The 27,632-nt window shown below is 45.7% G+C and overlaps 1 protein-coding gene across 5 annotated transcripts in view; it reads right to left on the bottom strand.

Moving 5' to 3' along the window:
- The window catches only part of LOC147020545 (leucine-rich repeat and fibronectin type-III domain-containing protein 4-like), a 365,929-nt gene extending 347,800 nt beyond the window's left edge, over positions 1-18,129 (bottom strand). For 2 of the 5 annotated variants that reach the window (XM_085895970.1, XM_085895972.1), the window contains exon 1: positions 17,975-18,116. The gene's annotated coding sequence lies outside the window, so the exon portion shown is untranslated. Of the gene's footprint in view, positions 1-17,974 lie in introns of all 5 variants that reach the window. The other 3 variants (XM_085895971.1, XM_085895969.1, XR_015061869.1) reach the window with 2 other exon arrangements.
- Between the last annotated feature and the right edge of the window lie 9,503 nt (positions 18,130-27,632).

The following is a 27,632-nucleotide window of genomic DNA, read 5'->3' as shown; positions in this document are numbered from 1 at the left end:
TAGCACGCTGGCTACCGAACAGCCTAGTCTGAGTTGCATCCCCATGGAGGGTCAACTCAGCTCCCTATTTTGTAATTTAATATCTAATAAATAGTTAAACTCTGGTTTGCCTTGGACTTATTGGTGTCCAATTCATTCAATCACATTAATCCCTGTATTTAAGCGGAGTGAATCAGAGTTGATATTTGGATACAAAACCTATAAACCTTATCGGATGGCAGGATAGCTCAGTTGGTAATATGCTTTTGTCTGAGCTATCAGCTATCTGCTTATGGATTTGTTCCCCTGAGGTTTAATTAAATCCAGCAAAGACCTTTGCAAGTTGTCTTCTCTCATAGATTCGGAACTTATCTGTGCCAGAACGAGGGACAGCTGGAAACAAAGCTACGTGTTCCATTGGCATTGTGGAAGCCTCAACCAGCAACCATTAAATTTTACACCCATGCTCCATTCTTTGATTGTCATTCCATTCTCGTAACAATAACACACATTAGTGCCTCTTCTTCTTCTTCTTCTTCTTCTTCTTCTTCTTCTTCTTCTTCTTCTTCTTCTTCTTCTTGATGGCAACAATTATTCTCATATTATTGTAGGGTGTGCTGGTGGAAGTTTTGGCCCAAGTCTTTCACGAACTGGTTGGCCAGGCCAAATGCTCGATTTAGCTTAAGGCAGAAATTTTGGAATATTGTTCATGGTGCCGGCGATAACTCGCCTACTCTTCATGAAGCACACAGTGGGATGTTTAATGCCCACCAACTAATGCCGACAGACGGGTTGCCAGTTTAACGTCCATTTGAGGGACACCTCAAACATCGATGAATCACCCTGCCTGTGAAACACTGCGATAGTTTATAGCTGGGTCAGGATTCAAACCCAGGCCAGGTTGCTGAGAAGCTTGTGTACGTACCTCTCGGCCATCCTGACAGCCCCACGTACATCAGTGCCTGCAGTTGTGAAAGTTTGCATGAATTGCCTTACATGGTGCTTTGTTTCGTCCAATGGGTCAATGATCAACATCTACGCCATTATTTGGCAAATGTTAAAATAATGGTGCATCTTTACTAATAAAAGGCAATATTTGGGTGTGTGGTGTGTGTGTGTGTGTGTGTGTGTGTGTGTGTGTGTGTGTGTGTGTGTGTGTGTGTGTGTGTGTGTGTGTGTGTGTGTGTGTGTGTGTGTGTGTGTGTGTGTGTCAGAGTGTCAGTGTGTGTCAGAGTGTCAGTGTGTGGGTGTCATCTCCATAACCCCAAAACTATAAAACCTATCAGCCTGAAACTTTGCAAGCATACCAAGAAACTCCAAGGAAGTGAAAGGGTGAAAATTGGATGTTTGGGTTAATTAAAACACACATTTTAAAGATGTAATTAACTACCTCATTAAATTATATCCTTCATCAGTCGATCCTCAGCCACCTTGCTATCTGTGGTCTGAAGGCGTTTCCTGGGTAACGTTGCTGGGGTCTGGAGCCACCATGTTTTTTGGCCTGCTCAACCTTACCTTGGCTTGGAGCAGGCCGCAATGATCTCTTCACGATAAAGTTTATTTTTCACTTTCCTCACTCATATCAAATGCCTGTTCATCAAAGCTATGAATCGCTGTGTACATCACTTTTGTAAGTACTATAAGTTTTCAAATTAGGAGCTTGGAGCGATTTCATGAATTATATGAGACGATTTTCCACGATCTACTCTCACAGGATAATTAACGTATATCATCGAAATGTTGGTGTTGGCATAGTGGTTAGGTTAGGTTAGGCCTGGTGTTGGCGTAGTGGGTAGGGTCGCAGCTTGGGATCCAAAAGGTCCTGAGTTCAAGCCCTGTTGGCCGCTTGAATTAATACACACCAGGAGGTTGACTCAGCCTGTCATCCCTCCGAGGTCAGCAAAGTGAGTACCAATGTACTGGGCCCGGTGTATGCCCCAGTTAGAATAGGTGTACCATATCCCTGTGTCGTAAGAGGTGACCAGGGTTGCGTCAGGAAGGGCATCCGGCGTAAAACCTGTGCCAAATCATTATGCGGATCATAACGGATGATCCGCTGTGGCGACCCCTAATGGGAGCAGCCGAAAGAAGAAGAAGAAAATCATAGAAATGTTATTTCACTTTTTCGGATCAGATATTGTCCGGACTAAATAAGTGTCGAAATATGTTGTGAAATCTGATAATTTAAAGAAATCACGAGTCTTATAACTAAGCCAATATACCTTTTACTTTAAGCAAGCAAGGCTATGTTCTCTCCTCCATACATGCACAAGAAAATGTGAAATTTCCAAAGCATTAAACTTATCTTTTTCTACTGTTTGGAGAATTATATTGAGTAAACAAAAATTTAGGAATGTAACAAAATTAACCAGCTTCATTGAGCTACTTGATTTAATGCATTCACTGCTAGACTTCACACTCTGTCCCACAGAGGGACTGACTTTCCATAGCATCTGCCAGATCTGTGTCTAGATTTTCAGAGGTTCCATGGGGTGCTCTTCAGGGAATTAAAGCAAATCTGGTGAAAAACAGACATTTCACAAAAAAGTTATAACATTTGCGCGGACCTCGAACTGATGTGTATGCCTGGTGTTGGCTTAATGGTTCGGGTGGTGGGCTTGGGATACTCGGATCCTGAGTTCAAAACCCCCTTGGCTGTTGAATTAATACCAGGTGGGGTTGACTCTGCCTGTCATCCTTCTGAGGTTGGCAAAATGAGTGCCAGCTTGCTGGTATCCTGTGTTGGAGTAGTGGCCTGTCCAAGATTGTGCCCAATAGCCAAGGAGACTGCTTAGGCAGCACCGATGCTCTGCACAGCGTATGGTCCTAGATGGATGGATGGATGGATGGAACCAGTGTATCACGTGTCATGTTCACAGACAAGCAGGCAAAATGGTGGATTTTTTGCAATGTTTCATTCACAGGCGATTGAACTTTGCGATATTTCCAGGGTTGTTCTGCATTAAGCAGCAACTCTGTTGTGGATAAAGGCATTTTTTGAACGAATATATTTAATTTCATTAACTGCTGCATGCGTGGGGAACACGCGTCAAAGTTAAAGCTATCCTTTATGGGGTGCAGTGACAGCCTGGCCAACTGTTCCTTATTAACTATTTAATTGGAGTGCTTGCATGAGTGCTTTAGCCACTTGCCGAGCAACCATTGTCAATAGCGGTACTGCATCATTCTGAGCAAACCGTTAACTCTCTGCGGACGCTTTTGCCATACCATGTCATTCAGAGCGAGTGGTTCGTGCTCCATCACCCTGAGGGAGTGGTTTGTGCTCTGTCATCCTGAGTGAGTGGTCCATGCTCCATCACCCTGAGGGAGTGGTTCATGCTCCATCACTCTGAGCGAGTGGTTCGTGCTCCGTCATCCTGAGCGAGTGGATCGTGCTCCGTCACCCTGAGCGAGTGGTTTGTGCTCCGTCACCCTGAGCGAGTGGTTTGTGCTCCGTCACCCTGAGCGAGTGGTTTGTGCTCCATCACCTTGAGCGAGTAGTTCGTGCTCTGTCACCCTGAGTGAGTGGTTCGTTCTCCATCAGCATGAGTGAGTGGTTTGTGCTCCATTGCCCTAAGCGAGTTGTGAAATAACTCCCGATTTCTGAGCCGTTTGCACTATAAACGTGTTTTCTAAATTACCGAGCCAAATTTTTTTGCACCCGTCACACACAGCTGTTTATAAAGAATAATGTTTGTGAACATATCTTTGAAACTTCTATATTTAATGCAACGTTGTTTTTTGGTGAAAGCTGCTCAAGGTTTCTGGGTTGTGTGCAGTAAGTACTGTAGTTGGTAATCACACTGACTCCAACCTGCCGATTCCCGAAAAAAATTGCCGATATCTGCCAAGCGTGTGTGTGTGTGTGTGTGTGTGTGTGTGTGTGTGTGTGTGTGTGTGTGTGTGTGTGTGTGTGTGTGTGTGTGTGTTGTTGTTCATAAAGCATAACAATATTTCTGCTAATATCTCTCTCTCTCTCTCTCTCTCTCTCTCTCTCTCTCTCTCTCTCTCTCTCTCTCTCTCTCTCTCTCTCTCTCTCTCTCTCTGTCTCTCCCCCTCTCTCTGTCCCTCTCTCGCATTCTCTTCATCCCATCCTTGCTCTATCCCCTCCCAATACATTGCAGTACCCTCCTCCCGCATCTTCTCTCTCTCTCTCTCTCTCTCTCTCTCTCTCTCTCTCTCTCTCTCTCTCTCTCTCTCTCTCTCTCTCTCTCTCTCTCTCTCTCTCTCTCTCTCTTTGTCCCATCCTTGCTCTATCCCCTCCCAATACAACAGTACAGTACCCTCCTCCCGCATCTCCTCTCTGTCTCTGTCTCTGTCTCTTTCCTTTCCTTTCCTTTCCTTTCCTTTCCTTTCCTCTCTCTCTCTCTCTCTCTCTCTCTCTCTCTCTCTCTCTCTCTCTCTCTCTCTCTCTCTCTCTCTCTCTCTCTCTCTCTCTCTCTCTCTGTCCCTCTCTCGCATTCTCTTCATCCCATCCTTGCTCTATCCCCTCCCAATACATTGCAGTACCCTCCTCCCGCATCCTCTCTCTCTCTCTCTCTCTCTCTCTCTCTCTCTCTCTCTCTCTCCCTCTCTCTCTCCCTCTCCCTCTCCCTCTCCCTCTCCCTCTCCCTCTCCCTCTCCCTCTCCCTCTCTCTCCCTCTCCCTCCAACATCACTTGTGTTTATGCAGTTGGTTGGATCAAAAATGGCGCCTTGTACGATGATTGATCAATGCCTACCGGGAGAATACTGTTGCTGTATGCAGTCAAGACTTATTTTGTAATGTCCATTCATTTCTGGTGCACAAATCACACATCAGTCATATCTTTGGTTCAAGGGTTATGCAACCTTTCATAAAGCAAAAAGGTAGAAGCCATCATGGAAATGGTCAAAGGTAGTTAAAAAGAAGAACACACATGAATTATAAACAGCCTGGTGTTGGTTTCGTGGTTAGGGTGGCGGCTTGGGATCCTAGCGTCCTGAGTTTGAGGCTCGTTGGCCACTGAATTAACACCAGGGGCTTGATTCAGCCTGTCATCCTCCCGAAGTCGGCGGAATAAGCACCAGTATACTGATAATTGGGGCACTGCATCAGCGGCATAGCCATGCCCCTAACCAATGATGCAACCAGCAGCCAAAAAGGCAGCACATGATGGGAACATGAACTATAAAACTGGGAAAGTAAATCCTATATTGATATGCTTGCTAAATCATTGTAGAAAACCACCACAACTGGTCATTCATGTTGTGTTCTTGAAATTACAGAATTATGTTGGATTTGTGAACCAGGAGAGGCTGTGGCTCATCAAACTATGGCCATTTTTGTGAAATGATGTCACTCTACAAAAGCTATACACTAATCATCCCATTTATACCAAATGTTTGTTTCCAAAGAGAGTGCAGCAGGATTGTGCAGAAGAAGCACACTTACATCTGAGCCATCTGGGATGCATTTGATTCCCAAACTGAAGATGCATTTGATTCCAAGGCAATCTCCACTCATGCCTCGCAAACTTCCTCTCCTGCCACAGTTAACGTTTGGCCCTAAATAGAATTCTCTCATCCCCTCTTCCTGTCCAGGCTGGAGTTCCTCAAAGCAACGTTCTGGGCCCTGTACTTTTTCTGGTTTTCATCAATAATCTCTCAGACCATCAGGAAAATCCTCTTTATCTCTTTGCTGATGACTGCACCCTCTGCCATACCATTTGTCATCCCTCAGACTAGCAAGCAGCAGCCTCTTCACTCTGCAAATCTGAGTAAAATCACAGACTGGTCCAACACTTGGAACATGCCTTACAATCCTGACAAATCTCACACTCTCACTATATCTCTCCGAAAGGACTGTCTCGAACCCCCCATCCCCCATTTACTTTCTCAACAATCCTCTTGAAGAAATCCTTTCATTAAAGCTTCTGGGCCTCATTATCTGCCATGATATTTCCTGGGAAAGCCACATTTCCAAGCTGGCCTCCAAAGCTGACTGGACATCCTCTGTTGTGCAAAGTCATTCCTTGGCACATCTAAGCTCCTGATCACGTATCCATGATCAAACCTTTCATCCACAGTCTGATGGAGTACTGCTCTCCCCCTGGGCTGGTGCTCCTGCCTCTCACCTTTCTCGGCTTCACGCTGTAGAAACCAAGGCATTCAGGATCAATGGTATCTCCCATGATGATGTAGAGTCTGGGTCTCTTACTCTCTCACCACAGGCAGGTCAGATGTCTTTCTGTCTTCTACCATCTCCTCTCCAGCCTTGCCCCCCCCACCCCCTGCTGTCTTTGCGATCTGTCTCCCCCATATTTCCACAGGGTGCTCAAGGTCCGCCAATAACCCCCTTCTGGTAAAACTACCAAAATCAAGAATCACTCCTCACCTACACTCTTTCATTACTCTTTTTTTTTCTCCACCTTTGGAACAAACTCCCACACTCTCTTCAATCCCACTCTTCCCTCCAGGTCTTCAAAATAGCTCTTCACCACCATTTCTTATCTTCCCCCATCCAAAACCATGATATTTTCTACCCCCATTAATCCACCCCAAACCCACCTTCTTCAAATTCCCTGCTTTCTTTTCTGAAAGTCCCTGTCGTGTCAGGGCCTGAAAGCCCTTATAGTGTCTATCTTGTTTACCCCATATACCCTGCCACATTTGTGTCCCTTGCACAGATATCATGTCTGTTCCCCACTGTTTTGTGCTTCTCTCTCCCAGCCCTCTTATCTCCTGCTCCCCTTGTACGTTCTGTGTGTTAGCTCTTATACGAGTCTTGACATTGTATGAAAAAAGATAAACTTTCGGATTGGTGCTTCACAGGCAAGGTGGGGCATTGCAAAGTACATCAGACGTACGTCTGTCTGCAAGTACAAAGTACGTCTGTCCCTCAGACAGACGTAAAGCTGTGTGGTCCATTTGCTGACATTAGTTAGTTGACGGATGTCCTTCACGAATTCAAAAAAAATCTCATGGTGCCCTTTACGAAGAGTAGGCAAGTTGTTGGCAGCTTTAAAATTACAGATTCCTGCAAAAAGCACTTTCAATGGAACGTCAGGCCAAGTATGAATAAGAGGGGCTGCTGAATTAGTAGTAGTAGTTGTCATATTCACATATAAGTTGACGATACTCATCCTAAAAAAAAAAATTCCATTGTCGTTTGTTTCACCATTGTTTGCCTAGAAGATATATCAACTGATAGATTGTTTAAAATGATTTGGATAAAGCGCAGGCATGATAGGTCAAATGTCCTCATTGTGTTTGCTTGTTGTAGCATATATTAGGTCTCCAGGTAAGCACTACTTAATTGCAAAGTTGCACTATTGTGCTATCCATATTGCATTCCGAGTATGTAAACAAGCTCTGCTTAACAAGAAAGAGGTCACTTTGTATAAATATAGCATGTGGTTTTGAAACTGCCTCACAGACTTCAACCAAACCGTGAAGGTACTGCTGCGAACTCTACCCCCATGGCTAGCTCCATTATTTTGACAAGCAGTGTCTAAGGAAACCTAATTGCAAGAGAATGGTTGTGCATTAGGAAACATTTGTGGTGATCCATTGCCAGCAAACCATCTCTTGTGGAAAATGTCTTAATGTTGATAACAGCACAAATTGCCCACAATAGAATTCTACATAGTTATAAAAAGACAATCCTAATGAGTACACTGAGAGAACTTCAAAGTTACACTGGCAGCTCCAGATACAACCAACAAATCAACATAATTATTCACATAAGCACAACACTCAAAGACCAAAGTGTGCTTGTGTACAGGAAAAGAGAAACTCGAAGACATACAACATCAGAACAAATAAATGCATTGCTAAGCATGTAAATCCCTAAATTGTGAGAAGGATACTCTTGCTCTATGGATGCGAGACTTGGACTCTGACCAAGGATCTGAGACGAAGACTTAATTCCTTTGGTACCAGGTCTCTTCGGAGAATCCTTGGCTATCGCTGGTCGGATTTTGTGTCCAACGAGCGGTTGCTGAGAGAGACTCGGATGAGATTTGTTACCTGCATAGTCCGTGAGCGTCAGTTGCGGCTGTATGGACATGTGGCTCGTTTTCCTGACGCTGATCCCGCTCACCAGATTCTCTCAGCGGGGGAGTCTCGTGAGTGGAGGAGGCCAGTGGGCCGACCACGTGCCTCGTGGTTGCAGCAGGTTGACCATCATCTCAAGGAGGTGGGGATGGGCCTGGCATCTGCCTGGGGGATGGCCAGACAGAGGCCCCTGGAGTACCGGCGGAAAGTGGACGCAGCGACGCGCTGTTCTGGCACATGCTCCCATACCTGACCTGACCTGACTTCTGAGCAATCCTGTAAGCTTATCTTATGGGTTTGATCCTATCAGATCTCATAAACTAGGCAGGGTTGATGAGCCTGGTTCACATGCGGATGGTAGACATCCATTGAAATATGGGTGTTGTAGACTGATGGACGGCAGGATAACTCAGTTGGTAGCTTCATTGCCTCTGAGCTGTCTATTGCTGGATTTGTTCCACATTGGCGTCGAATCAGAGTAAGATTGCCATCCTGGTACGCTACCTGCAGGAGGTGCAGCATCTGGAGCATTCCATCCTGCACATGGGGACAAAGCCAGCTTTACCATCTGTATCTATATAGATGGTAAACATACTCTGCTCTGGTGTTAAAAGAGTCAGCCATTAGTTGCCAGTATTCTGGCTGCAGATGAAATGAGATATTTTAGTCTAGTTAAGTCGTTAGTGAGAATGAGGTTAATGCATAGAAAACTAGAAGGGCACTCGGTAGAGCACATACCTCCACCATGCAATGCCTGATTCAGTAGAACATATCGGGCCAAATAAATTTTATAAATACTGTGCTATATATTGTTTTTGGCCCTATTTCTCAATGGTTGTTGAGAGATGTTTGAGGCTGTGGCTCCCTTATCTCTCTCTAACCCTATCTCTCTCAAACCCACCCCCTTCTCCAAAGGTTGCCATGGACACATCAAATTGTCCATTTCATTAAGATTAAAATTGACAATCTGAATCAAAGCTCAAATCAATCGGACGAAAATAATTTTTCATATTGAAATTGATGATTTCAAAAGTTTGACCTTGAGTTGACCTTTGACCTCACAAAAACTTGGTTTAGAAATTCAGTGATGCACAATGCAATTGCTGTTTAATTTTCAGGTTAATCGGATAAAAAATGACAACTTTTCAGATAAAATTTGATGAGTTTACAAATTTGACCTTGAGTTGACCTTTGACCGTTTGATCTCAAAAATAATTTGGTTTCCCAATTCAGTGACACGATATGCAAATCCTGTTTAAATTTCAACTAAATCGTATGAAGAATGACAATTTTAGGAATTTGACCTCAAGATGACCTTTGACCTTTAACCTCAAAATCAATAGGCTTCTCAGTTGAGACTGCTTCAACAACTTGGTGAAGTTTCGTTAAGATCGGTTTTAAATTGTGACCTGTTGGCAATTGACAAACAGACAGACAGAATAACAAAATCGACTGCCCAATATACTTGAAAAATCTTCGATTTTGCAAGTAACAAACAAGCCGACAAACAAACAGACATGGGTTAAAGCATAATATCCTTCCACCTTTGGTGGTGGAGGTAACTAGAGAGTTTATCTAACACCTTAACCCACGCAGTTTTGAGAAACAAGGACATATGGGGAGGGTCTGCAAGTGGAAGATTTGATTGGTCGAGATGATGTAAAATGCCATAATATTTTGTCCAAGTACTGCTAAATGGAAGGTTTTTGAAAGTGCCAATAAGGCGATTTGTGTTCTACAGTGTTCAAGTATATAATTCCATTGAAATTAAATAAAGATTTTAAAGGTTGTAGAAATGAAAAAAAAATTCGGAAGTTTACCACCCTTGATGCAGTGTTTATTACATCACCTGATTTCACACATTACAATAGTTCTTCATGCCTGGTGATTGTGTCCTTCATGATATCCCTAAAAACAGTAAGTTTTCCTCTTTGGAATGATTTTCTTCAACTGCCAGACAGGCAGAGTATGAAAAATTATTTCACTCCTTTCTGTTCATGTGCAGTCGGGACAAATTCAGAGCCAAAGTGCTGCTAAACTACAAATTTGTTTACCAATTCTTATTCAAAATATAACATTCAATTAAAATTATAAAGTTGTTCTTCGATCATAAACTGACGTTTGTCGATTTGTAGATAGACAGACAGATATATGGACAAAGTGAACCAAATTGCTTCACTGCACTTTTCACTTTACATGTATGGGATAATTAGTAACAGATTTAATTAACAGAAAAGGCAAAAGCACAGACATGAGGGGTGAAATGCCCCCCCCCCCTCCTTCGTATAACTTTCCTTGTATATCCTTGTCGAAGTTGATAAAGATGAGCATGAAGAAGAGAAGAGAAATGTAGGGATTAAAATGGAAGAAAGCCTGTCACAATGAGGTGAGCACATGGCATGGAACCACAATCTGCTTCCAATCCTGTGGGACTAGGGGAAGAAACCTGCCATCTTCTCATCGGCCTCCTCCTCCTTCATCCTCAAACATTTTTCACTTCATGTCGATAATGAAAATCTCTGTATACATCACACAACCCTTTATGAAATTGCATTTTAGCAAACATCTTTTGACAGTGTCCGTGAAGTGTTTTGGGACACATCCACAGGGAATCCAATGATTTAATGTACCAGTTGTCTGTCGAGTGGCATTCTCCACAATGCAACTCTCTAAGTGCAGCACCAGAATGACAACCGCAAATCACACCAGGAGCAAACAAGTGAGTGTGAGCATGCTGCCTCCTCTTCCCCAACCACTTGGTCATGTTTCACAATTCATAAAACACAGTGTCACCATGGTAGAAGCATTTGTTGACATGGATTTGACAGGAAGTCATGAATTGAACCACACATGAACTTGAACCGATTACACCTGTCTTTTCCGGAGTATATTATCTGGTTTGTTAATTTTATTTCCTCAACCACCACCTGTTATTTTCGGGTAGCTGGGTAATGATGCAAGAGGGTGGCGTGAAGTCAACAACTGAAGAGCCTTTCACAGTTAGGTGTGTCACAAATACCGCTTGTTACCTCGGCCACCGAAGTTGAATGGAGGTGATGTTTTCACCCCTGTCTGTTTGTTTGTTTGTGAGCAGGATATCTTAAAAAGTCACAGACAGATTCGGAAGAAAATTGATGGACAGGTTGGGTCTGTGACAAGGAAGAATTGATTCAATTTTGGTGAAGATCTGGATTCGAGGACTCTAATTTTATTCATGATCCTTCACCTTGAAGAGATAGGGCCAAAAACGATATAAAGCATGATATCTCAAAACATTGCAGTTGGGTTATGAGAAAACTTGGTGGATGAGTTGGGTAGGTGACAAGAACAAGTCGATTAGATTTTGGTGGGTGACAAAGATGAATGGTCCGGATGCAGATCAGGCCTATCAGTGGGATACAAAACGTAAGCTGTTCAGCCTCACAGAGGTATGTGCTCTACCGAGTGTCATTCTGGTTAATGATGAGTTTATAAAAAGGATTGTTATGCCGGAAAACACAACATTCCAACCATAAATTTCAGTGGCCATTGTGTAACTTTAAAGTTGAAATAAATTGTTCAGAGTACTCACTCCATGGATAATTAATGGTTTCCCATGTTGTTTCTATTACAGTCTGCTGATCTTTACAACGTGGAATTGTTTAAATGTCTTCATTGAGGTCAGGAGCTAGGTGTGGAGTTATTAGCACTAAGCCCTGAGCCCACCAAAGCAGGCAGGATTAACACAGGAGCTTGAAAGAGCGATTAAGCCAAAAACACGTTTGAAATAATAATTCTTTCTGTAACACGGGGTATAGTCTTTGGGAAGAACTGGATAAAATGTTATCACAAATAAGCGTCTCATTATTTGTCAACTACAGTCTCACACTTGACGGTTCAATGTAGAATAGACACAATTCTGTTGTTGATCCTATAACTGCTTTGGGTGTACTAGGGCAGTCGTGAACATTTCCTTAGCTGAGAGTTTTTCTCTTCATGGGTTTCTCCCACCCCCTCACGAGCAAAGGGTAGTGGAATTACCTGCTGGCTCAAAGTCCTCTCAACAGGACGACGCACTTGTTGTGGCAATGGCCCACTGTGAAGTACCAGAATGAGAGTTTATAGTTTGGTTGGGAATTGAACTAACACTGGACAGCTCTTACTCTTCGAGTATGCTTCCTCGAAAAGCTATCCTATCAGCCTCTAGATTCGAGATACAATGTCTATCTTTAAAAAGTACCACATAGGAAGATTAAAATGTGTCCTATTCATGTCCTCTCCCTTGATGATTGGTAGCCATATCAATATGGTACACTGTAGCCCACATAACCACAATAATTAATATTCAATATCCTTTCTTTTATAATAATTATTTTTAGAATTTCTATCTGTCTTAATCTGGAAATTATCCTTGGGACGTTCACTGTTTCTATTTATACGTCCGCCACTCGTCAGACCTTCCCTCTAAAGTCAGCGCTCAACGTGATAATACATATCTTACATCAAATGGCTCTCACAGCCCCAAGATTGAGCGGTGCTTTGGACACAAGTTCAAGCCTCACCAAGATCCTTCAGAAAACACTATAAATTCAGTGTCCTCAATACGTAAAGCTCCTTTCCTTATCCAGTATACCACAAGATGAACCTGACAATAGTGCCTCAATGAGGCAATCCTATACCTTGTCAAACTGATGGTAAGTGTCCATCAGGATGGTGCAGAAGTAGCGCACTTTCCTTTGAGCCGTCCAGCCTGTTTGATTCTCATTAGGGTTAGTCAGAGTGGTGTCAGTGTTAACTATTGACTGTCGGACTAGTGTTTTGCAAGCGGGCATTGTACCAATGTGTGTGCTGCTCCTTGGACGGAAGTTAAGCCAGGTGTCCCGTCTGCCGGAATTAGTTGGTGGATGATAACGATCCCACGATGTCCTTCGCGAAGAGTAGGCGAGTTATCACCAGCACCGTGAACAAATTACAATTTCTGCCCTAATGTGCGGGGGACATTGCATCAGCGGAAAAGCTGCGTCTCAGTAATGATGCAACCAGTGGAATGATTCAATGCTTTAATCCGGTCCAATGTGCATTCGCTAATGATGATTGATGGAATTTTTTGGGGGGAATTCAACTGAGATGTCCAATGAGACACCTGGTATGCTTCTTTAAGGACCAGTCCTCAGGAAATGTCAGATCAGTCATCAGGGTAAGAACACAAGGCCCCCTACGATGATGATGAACATTGCACAACACTGAAAATACTGTGTGGGACATAAGGACAAACGACGTTCTACAGCTACTCTGGCTCACCTTGATACCTATAATTTAGCGAATCAATGACAGGCATTTATTACATTATAACCCAGCTTTCTCAAAATGAAAAGTGGTGTTAAGCAATTTGTTCACTTTGTCTGTCTGTCTTGTACTGTATGTCCAAAAACAAAAGTTTATAATTAAGGAACAACTTAATTTCAGTTGAATGTTTTATTTTACATGAATTGGAAAACTAACCTGGAGTTTAGCAGTACATTGTCCAAATTCGCCCCCATCGCGCATATGCAGAGAGGAGTAAGATTTAAAAAACAAAATTTACTCTGCCTGGCTGGCAATCAAACAAAATTGAAAATCATTCCAAACAGGAAATATAGTGTTTTTAAGGATGTCATAAAGGATACAAACTCCAGGCATGAAGAGCTAATGCAACGTGTTAAATAAGGCAGCGAAAAAGACATTGCATCAACAGTCGTAAACATCCAAAAACAAAATTTTCTACAACTTTTATAATCGGACAAATTATTACGGCATTTTAAATAATCTCAACCAATCAAATTTTCCATTTACAGATCACGCCCATGTCCCTTTTTTTCTCAACATCACATGGGGTAAGGTGCTCTATAAACTCTGTAGCTACACTGTGCATTGAAAATTAACACTTTATTCACCGAATTGAATCTGTATCGATTCATCTGGTTTCAGCCGATCTGGTTTAAGGATAATCTGGTTTGAGACCCAGCTCTCTTCTCTGTCTTTCACCATGTCCCAAAGGCACAGACGTTCTGTGACGCTCATGATGACGTACTGACCGGGAGGCACGAGGTCAGAATATAAACAGGCAGCCAGCGCCCATGGCTTGCTATTATTAAAGGTAGAGGTGTAGAAAGGTCCACATGTTGACGTGAGATGGCCTGTGTGGATTCTTAGCGAGGTCCTGAGTGCAGCGATTCCACTTATGCAACGTGGGAATCATGACGAGCAAAAGGCACAACAGGTATTATGGATGTAATGAACTATACTTTCACAAAATTCTGATGATAATCAGGTGGGGAATTGAAACACAATGGTATTTCCCACAAGATAAAGGCTCATCAAACGGGGACCACTCATCAAACGGGCAAAGGCTCATTCCATACAAAGTTAGTCTTTTATGCAGGCTCTGAGCCCCACGCCCCCGTGCGGACGAGGCTCCGTTTGTAATTTGATGAAGAAGCCAGCATACCTTGGAATGCACATGCACCTGGTGAGAAATTCCACCTGATGCTTAACTCCAGAGATGGCGTGGCATAGCAGGTTAAACCTTACGCTGCAGTTTGATCGCATTAAGACCCCGCTATCTGACAGATTCACCCAAGCAAATGCTTGAAAATTGTCAGTTGTGTAAGAGCAAAATCACTTCACACAAGATTGATTGGAGGAAATAAGCACTCGGAACTTGTAAAAAGTACACAAGTATGGTGAATTTCCCTCAAATCCTGGTTTTATTCCATATGTGAAATAGGGATGGTTTGACAGCCATTGTGTGTAGTGGATAACTGCTCTTGCTGGCGAAGGCTCGTGTCGATTTGTGCCGGCAGACAGTTAGAACAATGAATGAAATCAACAGGACGTTGATCAAGGCATGCAAAGCACCATGGGAAGCAATGAGTTGACGTTTCGGCCGCTAACCCTTCGTCGGAGCAAAAAAGGGTTAGCTCTATTGCTCCGACAAACAGTTCATACCCGAAAACGTCAGCCCATCATTGCTTCCCACGGCTTCCATGAATATTCTATTAATTCCACCCATTGTTTCCTCATTGTGTGAGGTCATGTCACTTTCTAAGCAATTATAGTACTGTACTTGTACTTACACTAACACGTGAACATCTTCACTTTCTGCCAACGCTCTGAGTTCCCTACGATAAAAGCCACCACATCTAAAGCAATACACGAGATATGGTGATGATCAGTTTGGCAAAGATAAACAACAAACATATTCTCCCTTGTTGAGATTTTCTTTGCGAGAGTAAACTAAAAACTAAAATTTCGAAATGAGAATGACCAGATCTGCCTCCTGCGTGATGTCATAACCCATCACTTAGTGCTTTGTCCAATGCAGCCCTCAGGTCAGACCCTAAGTGGAGAGAGAGAAGAGAAGAGAAGAGAAGAGAAGAGAAGAGAAGAGAAGAGAAGAGAAGAGAAGAGAAGAGAAGAGAAGAGAAGAGAAGAGAAGAGAAGAGAAGAGAAGAGAAGAGAAGAGAGACTCGATGGGCCCGCCCTGGTCTCAAACCTGGATTTCTCACTGGAGTTCGGCTTTTGGCCAAGGCTGGCCCAAAGGTATTAGACCTACTTTCCATGAGTGATACATTAGCGTGAGGCACCAAGACCGTCAGTCACATGATGCAACTCCTGCATGCCCATTGGCTAGTGGCGCCAACACAGAGCACGACGGACGAATCCGGAGGAAAATACAACGAAAGCAAAATTCGCCGTTCGACAGACAGGATGTCAGCCATTTGAAAAATAACTCCTTCCATGGGAATGTGTTTCCACCTCAGCCCGCATTTCCTCAGGGAATACGCCTTCAATAAATACAGCCTGTCAGCTTGCGAATAAAAAAACCTAAATTGCACTTTCTTACTCAACAGACAAGGCGAATAGAACCGATACGTCAACTTGATAACTTTGGCTCTTTCCATCTGGGTCTGGGGGGAATGGTGTTTGAGTGCGTGAGGGACGCGAATAAAAACAAGGACAAATGTGTCCAAGAGCCGCGTCCTAAAGGTTTTGTCTTCACCACAAGAAGAACAAGAAGAAGAAGAAGAAGAAGAGGAAGAAGAACGCGGAGTTCTCTTAGTCAGTGTTCGCGACGCGGCAAAAAAAATAAATATATAAATAAAGGTTTTGTCTTCACCAGAAGAAGAAGAAGAAGAAGAAGAAGAACGCGGAGTTCTCTTCGAGCCAGTGTTCGAGAAGAAGAAGAAGAAGAAGAAGAAGAAGAAGAAGAAGAAGAAGAAGAAGAAGAAGAACGCGGCGTTCTCTTCGAGCCAGTGTTGAAGAAGAAGAAGAAGAAGAACGCGGCGTTCTCTTCGAGCCAGTGTAGAAGAAGAAGAAGAAGAAGAAGAAGAAGAAGAAGAAGAACGCGGAGTTCTCTTCGAGCCAGTGAAGAAGAAGAAGAACGCGGAGTTCTCTTCGAGCCAGTGAAGAAGAAGAAGAACGCGGAGTTCTCTTCGAGCCAGAGAAGAAGAAGAAGAACGCGGAGTTCTCTTCGAGCCAGAGAAGAAGAAGAAGAAGAAGAAGAAGAAGAAGAAGAAGAAGAAGAAGAAGAAGGAGAAGAAGAAGAAGAAGAAGAAGAAGAAGAAGAAGAAGAAGAAGAAGAAGAAGAAGAAGAAGAAGAAGAAGAAGAAGAAGAAGAAGAAGGCGGAGTTCTCTTCGAGCCAGAGAAGAAGAAGAAGAAGAAGAAGAAGAAGAAGAAGAAGAAGAAGAAGGCGGAGTTCTCTTCGAGCCAGAGAAGAAGAAGAAGAAGAAGAAGAAGAAGAAGAAGAACGCGGAGTTCTCTTCGAGCCAGAGAAGAAGAAGAAGAAGAAGAAGAAGAAGAAGAAGAAGAAGAAGAACGCGGAGTTCTCTTCGAGCCGAAGAAGAGGAAGAAGAGGAAGAAGAGGAAGAAGAGGAAGAAGAGGAAGAAGAAGAAGAAGAAGAAGAAGAAGAAGCTCTCTTCGAGCCAGCGTTTGCTACGCGAGACGCGGCGAATAAAAAACGCGTCACAGCGTCCGTCGCTTCCCACAATAAAGTGAAAACACCGCAAAGTCATCGAATAAACGGCGAAAGGATAAAAGCATTCCTCAGAACGAGTACAAGCAATGACTGAGGAAAAAAATGAACGTCGAGAGCACCGAACGGAATGAGGGAAAACATTCGAGCGGGAACGAGACCGAGGAGTTCGCCATGGATAAGTGAATCCTCTGAGGGGATGCGACATATGCACCTCTGGTCCAGCAGAGGGACCGGCGCGTCGCGGAGACGACTTGATGGCATCGAGGGAAGAGAGAGAGACCCCGTCGCCGCGTGTGTGAAACTGGAGTGAAGGTAAACGGTGTACGAACCGCCATTATTCGTGCGTGACGCACGGTGGACTCGCGAAGTTAGAGTGTTGTTCACCGGGAGACTAAATAATTAACGATACACTCGCCCGATAACGACCATCCTGTGTGGATTGTTGCGTTTTATAAAACAGTATTATTGTCATTATTACTTTTCTGCACTTGTACATTGCTGCAGTAAGTGAAAAGCGGGATAATGGATGCTCTGTGAAGCACGGGTTTAACATTTGCTAATGCAGGAACAAACATAAGTAAATAAATAGATCATATACAGGATGTATATATGTATATACATTATGATATAGATGAGTGAACGTTTGATACATTATTATGATCTATAAACAAATGCTTTATAATAATTGCAGAACGGGGTGGGTTGCTGGCTGAGAAAATGCGATGAAAGATGAAAATGGAATTTACATTCATGTGCACCGGAGAGACACCTTGGTGGGAAAGCAAAGTATGAGGAGAGGAAAATCAAAATGAAATTATTTGAGCGACGAGACTCGGAGATCGCGCGCGAAGGCAGAGACAGAGAGCGAGCAAGCAGGGAAGCTTCCGCTGTTGCCGTTCGCGCGCTTTTCCCTCGTCCGTCAGTCTCTCTTCACTCATTCGGCCTTCGCCTCGCGCCCGTCACACGGCGCGTCCGACACTCACCAGGGCTCAAAGTGGCCGCACCTGTCCGTGAATCGGCGCCGGGAGGACGGGGCTGCCGCGCTCAGCACTGCGAAGGGAGAGCGTGTGTGAAGGTGCAGCGGGAGAGGTTGGGGAGAAATACGGGAGTGGGGAGTGAGGGGGGGGTACTGACCGGCTTGTACCCGAAGGCCCATCAATGATGAATTCCTCGCTTGTGATTGGAACAGAAATGTTTTCATTTACAACTTTACTCATTAACCTGGAATGATTTTTTATTTTAATTATTGGGTAATATTTCATATTATTTACCTCAAGAATGTTTTATTGATTATTACCCATTTTATTGTGAACTTGCGTGGATCGGCTCTCGCTCCGCTCGTCTCACCACGGTCGCTCAGAGGCACGGGCTTGTTTGAACTGACGATAATGACTGTACGTGAGTTGCTGTGTTGTCATGATTTACATCAATAATAATTACAAACATTCCTTTTGTTCAAATTTATTTGCAAAATTGGTGATGTATTTATTTGTAATCGAAAAAGGACCAATTGGTTTCAAGGTCTAAGCTGTCTGAAGGTAAGGGTGTAAACTGTAAGGGGTGTAAAGGTCTAAAGGTTCTCACGATCTCAAGAGTATAAAAGGTCTTAAGGGTGAAGAGATGTAAAGGTGTCGAAAGTGTTGAAAAGGTCTTAAAAGGTAAAAGGGGTCTTGGGGATCTTAAGGATCTTGGGGTCATGCAGATATTTTTGGTCTTGCAGGTCATTTGGGTCTTATGGGTCTTCGGGGTCTTATGAGTCTTATGTTTAACGTTAATCTTGTCCTTTGGGGTGTTTTTCTCGTATATCCTCAAACACAAACTCGTATATCATTGAATATTTCAGAAAATACCATCTTTTTGATTAGGCCTATGTGTCTTTATGACAGTTGTCCAAACTGAATTTGTGTTGGTTTTACATGTTTTCATCGATTGAGCTACATAAATGAAGAAAATGTTAATGTTGCACAGAAAAGAAGCTTGATTTTGTAAAAAAAAAAAAAAAAAAAAAGGCGTTTTTTTCACCATTTCTTTTTTAGGTTTGGTATCCAAAGTAACCATAAAAATGTTAAACTATCACAGAACATGTATGATTTATTCAAAAATGCATCACAAATCTTCACTAATAAATGTCAGTGTGTGTCGGTCCATCCGTCCATCTGTCTCCTCCATAACTCCAAAACAATGAAAACCTATTGGCCCGAAATTTTGCATGCCGAGGGAAGTCCGAGGTAGTGCATGAGTGAAAATTTGGTGCTTGGGTTAATTTAGACAATTAACCTTTTGAAGATAAATTATGGCCGTATTTTATATAATCCTTTATGACACGTGCATACTCAATCACCTCGCTCCTCCCTCACTGGGGTCTTAATTCGCCATTGTTGGCCTGTTCATTAATGCCTTGACTTGGAACAGGCCTCAAAGGTTTCTTAATGATAAAGCACACAAAGGTTTAGGTTTAACCTCATATCCAGATATGGATGTATATATATATATATATATATATATATATATATATATATATATATATATATATATATATATATATATATATATATATATATTGTTGTGGTTGACCAAATTCGCAAACCACCATTCAGGTCCCTTAGGTGAGATATCTCGGTAAGTATATGTGTAGTTAGGCCCAAACCCGTTGTCTAGAGGGAATAAATGTCATTCATGAGGGCTGCGACTCTTCAGGATAGCCGTTTTTCTTTTACTATCTTTATTTTGGACCAACCGCCATTATTACCACCACCAACCATGTCTCAACAGCCATCACAACAACCACCAACCACAACGCCGCTTCACCACAACCGCCACGACCTTTACCGTCACAACGCGCCACCATCGCATCACCGTCATCTCGCGCCACTCGTGGGCACCGATGCTGGACTCGTGTAGGGCGCGCACCGTGCAGCGTGTTCAAAAGCATCGCGGACTTTCCGAAGAAAAACGGATCAAAAACGACTCACGCCCACTTTTGTTCCGTCCAATCGGTGAGCGAGGGGCGATTTGGCCCCGCCTCCAGGGCGTTGGAGGGCGGTCGCTATATGCAAATTCATGGATCAAAAAGTATTCACGCCCACTTTTCCTCGGGCCAATGGGGAGCCAGCAAGAGAGGTGAAAGGTCGGAGGCAGAGGGTCAAAGATGAGGAGCGAGGCCACGGGGGATATAAGGGGCCGCGTTCGTCAGTCGAGGCAGTTCAGTTCGCAGGAGGAAGAGTTGAGTTGGAAGCGGAGGAAGAGTTGAGTTGAAGTGGCAGTTCAGTGCAGTTGGGAGTTCGCGGAGTCGGAGTGAAGAGGACGGAGCTGTGGAGAGGCGGCGGCGGCGAAGGCGGACGAGGGAGTGCTCGCGTCGGATTCGGGGAACTGCGGAGAGAAAGGCCGGCGGCGCGACCGAGGTCGTGGTGGAGACGCTCGTCGCGGGACCCAAGAGTTTGTGAAATCCTCCTTTCCCCGAGCATCAGCAACCCCCTCCTGTTTCCCCCCCGCGCTGAGATAGTGCGACAAAAGGGGGCCCCCTTCCCACCCCCTACCAGACACTGTCCGCGAGGCCCGCGGAGTTGAGGCACCACCGCCGCTCCGCGTCTCATCATCAGACGGGTAGGCCCGACACGGTCTCGGCCCCAGGCCCGCCTACCCCCTCATCCTGGAGGGTGGTTCTCTTTTCTTTTGCTTTGGGAATGTGTGTTGTCGGCGCCGTCTGTGAAGTAAAATTGTATAAGTGTTGCCGAGTGCCCGGTAGTCGGATAGATCTGCATTGTCGCATTTGCTTTTTGTCTTCTTCTTTTCTGTGCTTTTGGTGGAATTGTATATGTGTGCTTTCCGTTCATCGCGAAATAAATGTGCTTATTATTGAACTGTTTTCCCGCTTCGCTTCGTCATTTCCTTCATTGAATCCCCATCTTGCTTCACGTAAAGGGTTGGTCGTGGGCTAAGACGCCCGATAATTAATCGAACCGTCGAGGCCGACGAATAACACCGCTCGGTTATCCCGATAGTACGGAACGGGTCGCTTAAGTGGCCCGTGTCCGAAGTCGACCTGCGGCGAGGTGCGATCGCCCGGTCTACTCTCCGTGTGGGTACTTAGGTAGGTCGAATTTGGCGAGCAACCCTATCCCACGCGGGGGCCGATTGGCTCGATCGCGGTGAGACCGAAAGGTCCACCCGTGACTGGTTCCCGGCGTTAGTCCGAGAGGGTCACGACTGGATTGTCCGTCCGGTGGGCGACGTGCCGCGATTCGAGTTACGTGGCCGTTCGCACGCCGGTGGGCGCGAATCCGCGACACTGGTGTCAGGTCGTGCGATACAAACCCATCGCCCTCCTCGCGGCACTGGTAACGGAGAACGGGAAAACGGGCTCTCCTGTCTCCGGCTAAATTCACGGGAATCGGTCCAGGGGTGAGAGGAGCGACCCCCGATTCCCTCCAAATTACGAGCGAGCTAAATTAACCCTTTAAGAGAAGCAAGATGGCGTCTCAAGGCGAGCGGGAGCCGGGGGTATTAGGTATGTGTCGTCATGTAGGATCCATGGCCCAGGTCGGTTCTTTTTATAATTATAACCCCACCACTAACTGTGGTCAGTGGGAGCGGCTTGAGCACGAACTTTGCCAGCAAACGGAGTCGCACAATGGCAGCACGGAGCGGGCTGATATTAATGGCACAGCACGAGGCGTGAGCTCCCAGTCACCGGTTCAAGGCACGTGGTCACGGCATGTGCCATGGCAGGCATGGCAGGATGACTATGCGAGCATTGGCAGGCTTCAGGCACAATTGGGGGATGTCTTGGAAAAGGTGAAGCGTTATGAAGAATATATCGAGGAGGTGCAACGTGGAGTGGACGAGTCACAACGGCACGCAGACGCGCTTTGGAAAAATTACGTGTATGGGGGGACACAGCGATTGGACGATTTACTGGAACGAATTCGGTGGCAAAAACATGACTTGGCCAATAGAGTCGACAAATTATGTGGGAAAAAGAATTTGGTAGTGTTTTATACCCGTCAGTTGGAATATGCAAAGAGCAAACTGAACAAAAGAATAGAGGAACAGCAGATTGGTATCTCCCAGGAAAGGAAACAATGGGAGGAAGAATGGAAAACCGAGCTCGAAAAGAAACAAAAGGAGCACGACTTGGAAGTAAAACAATTAATGGAAAAATTATTGGAGCAAGCAAGGCGGTTCAAAGAACTGGAGGAGAGAGTGAGGGAAATACAGTTGGAGGAGAAAAAATGTGAACACGATGGGGAGTTGGAACAATTGAAGGAAGAGATAAGAACAGGCAATCAGGAAAGAGAAAGCCTAGAATGGAAGATAAAAAGAGGAGAGAGACAGCTCGAGGAAAGGGCGGAGGAATTGCTGGAAAAGTCAGAACAGTTCGAAGAACTGCAGGGAGAATTGAGGGAGGAAGGAGAAAGGAAAACAAAGCTCGAAAAGGAAAAACGCGAACAAGATGGAGAATTGGAACTACTGAAGCGAGAGGTAAGGGCAAGCCAGTTTAAAAGAGAAATCCTGGAAGGGGAGATAAGAATGGGAAAGGAATGGCAGAAAAAACTAAATGAATACAGTAAAAAAAGGGACGAATTGAGGAGGGAAGCGGTGGAAAGAAGAGATGAAATGAGTGAAGAAGCATGCAAATTGAGGGAGGAATTAGAAACAAAAACTTCTGAGATACTGAAACACGAAAACAAAGAAAGAGGATTACAAGACGAACTGAGGATGTTAAAAGAAGAAAGAACGACAGCAGAGAATGAAACGTTAAGGAACCACACTGAGCAGATTGAACAATTAGAAGCCAAAGCAAAGTCGGAGTGTGCAGAGATGAGAAAGGAATTGGAAAAGAAAGTTTCTGAGTTACAGAAACACCAGAACAAAGAGAGGGAACTACAAAACGAACTGAGAGTGTTAAAAGAGGAAAGGAAGAGAACGGAAAATGAAACTTTAAGAAACCACACTGTACAGATCGAACAGCTGGAAGCGAAGGCCAGATTAAAGAATGAGGAACAAGAAAGAGTACTGAGAGAACAAGGAATGAGACAGGAGAAGGAAATCAGCCAACTGAAGGAAACCACGAGATTGCAGAATGAGATGCAAGAAAGAGTAATGATGGAAGAACGAATCAGACAGGAGAAGGAAGTCAGCCAACTGAAAGAAATAACGAGATTGCAGAATGAGGAACAAGAAAGGGTACTGAAAGAACAAGGAATGAGACAGGAGAAGGAAATCAGCCAACTGAAGGAAACCACGAGATTGCAGAATGAGATGCAAAAAAGAGTAATGAAGGAAGAACAAATAAGACAGAAGAAGGAAGTCAGCCAACTGAAAGAAATAACGAGATTGCAGAATGAGGAACAAGGAAGACAGTGGAATAGGAAATATAAAGAACAAGGAATGAGACAGGAGAAAGAAATCCATCAATTAAAGGAAACGATGAGATTGCAGAACGAGGAACAAGAGAGACAGTGGAATAAAAAACTGAAAGAGTATGAATTTGAAACGGAACGACAAAAGGAAAAAAATAGGTTGGAATACGAGGAGAAGTTGAAGGAGCAAGGAATGAAGCAGGAAGGAGAAATCAGGAGATTGAAGGACACAAGGAGATTGGAGAGGGAAGAACGAGAGGAACAATGGAATAGAAAACAAAAAGAACATGAATCTGAGGTTGACCAATTGAAAGAAAAGCTGAGGCTGGAGTACGAGGAGATAGACAAAGAACAGCGAATGAAACACAAAATGGAGATGAACCAAATGAAGAAAACCATGAAACTGGATAAGGAAAGACAGGAGAGGAAACGAGGAAGAGTAATTAGACAGCAGCAAATGAAACACAAAATGGAGATGAACCAAATGAAGAAAACCATGAAACTGGATAAGGAAAGACAGGAGAGGAAACGAGGAAGAGTAATTAGACAGCAGCAAATGAAACACAAAAAGGAGATTAACCAAATGAAGAAAACCATGAAACTGGAGAAGGAAGGACAGGAGAGGAAACGAGGAAGAGTAGTGAGAGAACAGCGAATGAAACACAGGAAGGAAATGAGCCAATTGAAAGAAACAATGAGATTGGAAAACAAAGAGCAGGAGGAACAGTGGGAGAGAAAACAACAACTATATGAGTGTGAAATTGAACAACTAAAACGGAGAGCGAGACTGGAGTCAACGGAGATTGAGGAGCTCCGGAGGGAGAACGAACAGCTAATGGGGCTCAGAGAGAAAGAACGACTCAGATGGGAAGGAAAAAGGAACCAGGAAGAGACAGAAATAAGGAACAAGGAGAGAAAATGTATAGAGACACGGGAGACAAGAGACGAGGTGAAAGGAATTGCGAGGGAGAGAAAAGAACAATTAATACGGAAAGCAAGGATGAGGTACGCGGAGATCGTGAAAGAGCAAGGAGTGAAAAACAGGGAAGGACGGGAGCGACTTAAGGAGAAAGCAAGGTTGACCTACATAAAGATAAGAGAAAGACGCCAGAAAGAAGCAGAGACCAATAGACACGAGGGGACAACAGAAACTTATAAATGTATAGAGACACGGGAGACAGAAAAAATAGAGGAGAGACTGCATGAATTGGACAAGGTTAGAGACGAACACACACACACAGAGGTAGTGGAGGACGATGAGGTTGAGCTGGCGGACCGTGCAGGGACCCGGTGCGAGCAGCGGGATAGCCTCCTCCAGGAACGAGGGGAGGGAGTATGCCCCCTTGAGGCGAGTCACGACCAGGTGGGTTCGGTCGTGCTTTGCGAGGTTGAGGGGACGGGTGCTGTGGACAGGTGCACGGAGAGCTTGGGGGGTATAGAGGCCCTGGAGACCCTTGTGGGGACACGAATCCCCAGTGTGGTTGTCCCTGTGTGTGTGGTGCAAGGTGTGAGTGCGTCCCCGTGTGTGGAAGCGACCCCGTGTGTGAGTGGTGTGGTGGCGATTGTGCCGGTGTACGTGCTTCCCAGCACGCCGTGTGTAAAAGGGGCACCGCAAGTGAGTGAGGCACCGCGGATGAGTGCCCCCGCGTGTGTGAGTGAGGCACGGTGTGTGAGTGAGGCACGGTGTATGAGTGTGGCATGCGTGAGTGAACGGCCGAGTGCAAGGGAGACCGTGTGTGTGAGAGAGCGGAATGTGAGGGAGATGTCGGTTGGTATGCGGGAGCACGCAGCCGCGTCTCCCGGTGTGAATGTGATGGAATGGACTGTGAGCGTCGTAACACGCAGGTGTGCGTGGGTTGAATGGCGACGACGACGGCGACATGTCAGGAAAGAAAGCCGGGTAGCGGCTGTAGTTGTTTCGGGGACCGTGCCGGGTTCACCCAGCAGTGAGCACGAGGTCCGTGCTGTGCAACGCACGAGACCACCACGTGCTCGCTTGCGAGAGTGAAGTCCCGGTCCGGAAACGCACGCGGTGGATTTGCCGATCCCGCGGACGGACAAAGTTTAGGCAGGATTACGGATTTGGACCGGACGGGTTCTCCACGCGATCGTATGTGTTAAGCTCCAACGGGCAAAGCACATGTGTTCGCGTGGGGAACCCCTCGAGACGTGGGGCTTGTGTTTTTTTTATGCGCACGGTGACGTCATGGCTGCACGTGGGGTTGGAATCCGGCAGGAGGGGTATCCCTGCCGGATGGTACCGTCCAAGGAGGGACGAGGAACACGTGCAGCTGCATGACGTCACGGGCAGGTGTAAAGTGCGCGAGTTGCCGCGCTGGTGCTGCGCATGAAAAAAAAAAAAAAAAAAGCAAGCCTCACTTTCGGGTGCACAGGATTCCTGGGCAAGGGGTGGAAGACCCCCTTGACCCGGGGCACAGGATGGAAACTAGTTAGGGGGGAAGGGTTGGCTTAGCTAGACCGGCTCCATGGGGCAGGGGTAAGTCCTCATGGGGCCCGTGGAATGGATTAGTTAGAGGGATTGTAGCGAGATTTAGGTTGGGAAATTGATTTTTGGGATATTTGGAGACAGTGACAGACTTGTGAATGTGTAGAGGGGACGTAGTTTAGCTACGTAGGTTAAATGGAACGTGCTATAGTGTAAGGGACGACGTGGGAGCACGAGTTAGTTAGGGGATGCAGATAGAAGGATGGCAGAGTTCAGTGGTGAGTGTGTTGAAGAGTTGTTGGTGAGTTATGAGGTGGAGGCATGTGCTTGGTGAGTGGGTGAGGCCAGCGAGTCTGTGTGAATGGAGCGAATGGGGAATGCATGGTGCGATGAGTGATTGGGGGGAGGAGTGACTCCCGCCCAAGGGACCCCGGGGTCAGTATAAAGTGAGTTAGGGGGTTAGTCAAATTGAAAAATGGAAGTCGTTTTGTTGTTGGTGGGAAAGTAGGCTCGATACCCATTTGGAGGGGTGCAGGAGCCCTGTTAACGGGCTTGGGAGCGTGGCTGCGAAAGGTGAGTATTGCTGAGTGGGTACCCCGGGCACCAGGCTAGTCGGCCGTGGTAGGCCAAGGGCCCATGGGGGGCTGGGATAGCGTAGTGGGCACGGGTGCGCCTGCTTGGTGCGGGGGCCCGGGGCACCAGTAGCCGCGTGGGCAGTGTTGTGGGCACGGGTGACCCTCGGAAAGGGGCCTGGGAAGCCAGCCTGCCACGTGTGCGTTTCAGGGGAGGTGCCATGGGGGGCACTCCCCGGTGTTAGGGAGCTGGTAGGCTCGGAGGCAGTGTAGTGCCCGGGGGTGCCATAGCGGGAGATTCGGCAGAGGGTCGTGCCTGCCAAAGGGAGCCACGTGTCCCAGCCATGAGACCGTGTGAGGGCACGGACAGAAAATTGGGGGGCGAGGCCCGAAATTGTGAGGACACCAACACAGGCGACGGGAATCTGGGTTGTTTGAACCAATAGTTTAAGCGAGAGGCGCTTGTTGAAAGCCCCGGGGTAGTTTAACAGTTAAATGGATAGGGTAGATAGGAAGTGTACCCCTCCGCACCATCCATCCCCTCGCTGTCGTTGTGGGCCGCTGGACCCACTTTGGTTATAGATCGCTGAACTCTGGGGAGGCCATTCTGAGGCTTCGTTGGGTCTCGGCACAGGACGCCAGCTCTCCCTTGTTCCCCTCCGGGAAGGGAACGTAGGGGTTGGGAGTAGGCAAGGTGACAGAATAGGTTAGCCGAACAAGGACGATAAAGGGGGTTAGGGGATGATTTATAGTGGGGAAGTAAAAATAAAAAAAATAAGTTGGGGCTAAATTGGGGTTTGACAAATTAAGGGAGTGGGTATGTACAGTGACAGGCAAAGGCGATAGGTGGGAGGGAGACAGGTAGGTAGGTCCGAGCCCGCCTTCCAAGTGGCCAGCACCACCGCACTCCCTCCACCAACCTCCACTGAACGGCAAAGGCTGGCCAACTTCATCGGCTGGCCGTGTTTTGCTTCAAGGCGGAGGCCGGCCAACTTCATCGGCAGCTGTTGTTTTGCTGCGAGGCCTGTGCCGGCTGGATCGTCTGCAGCTGCTGTGCTGCAAGGCCTGTGCCGGCTGGATCGTCTGCAGCTGTTTTTCTTCAAGGCCTGTGCCGGCCAGTTCATCTGCCGGCTGTGTTTGCCTGCAGCGGCCTTCTTCTGCGGGCTGTGTTTGCCTGCTGCCTTTGCCATGCCATGCCCACTGCCCATGTTCACCAGCCCTGCCCATGCAACAGTTTGCAAGCTGCGAGAACTGCCCTGTT

Source organism: Eptatretus burgeri, chromosome 9 (genome assembly GCF_056783735.1).
Source record: "Eptatretus burgeri isolate ZD-2024b chromosome 9, Ebu_testis_v1, whole genome shotgun sequence".
NCBI classification, from domain to species: domain Eukaryota; kingdom Metazoa; phylum Chordata; class Myxini; order Myxiniformes; family Myxinidae; genus Eptatretus; species Eptatretus burgeri.
This window is presented reverse-complemented; position numbering and strand designations above follow the sequence as displayed.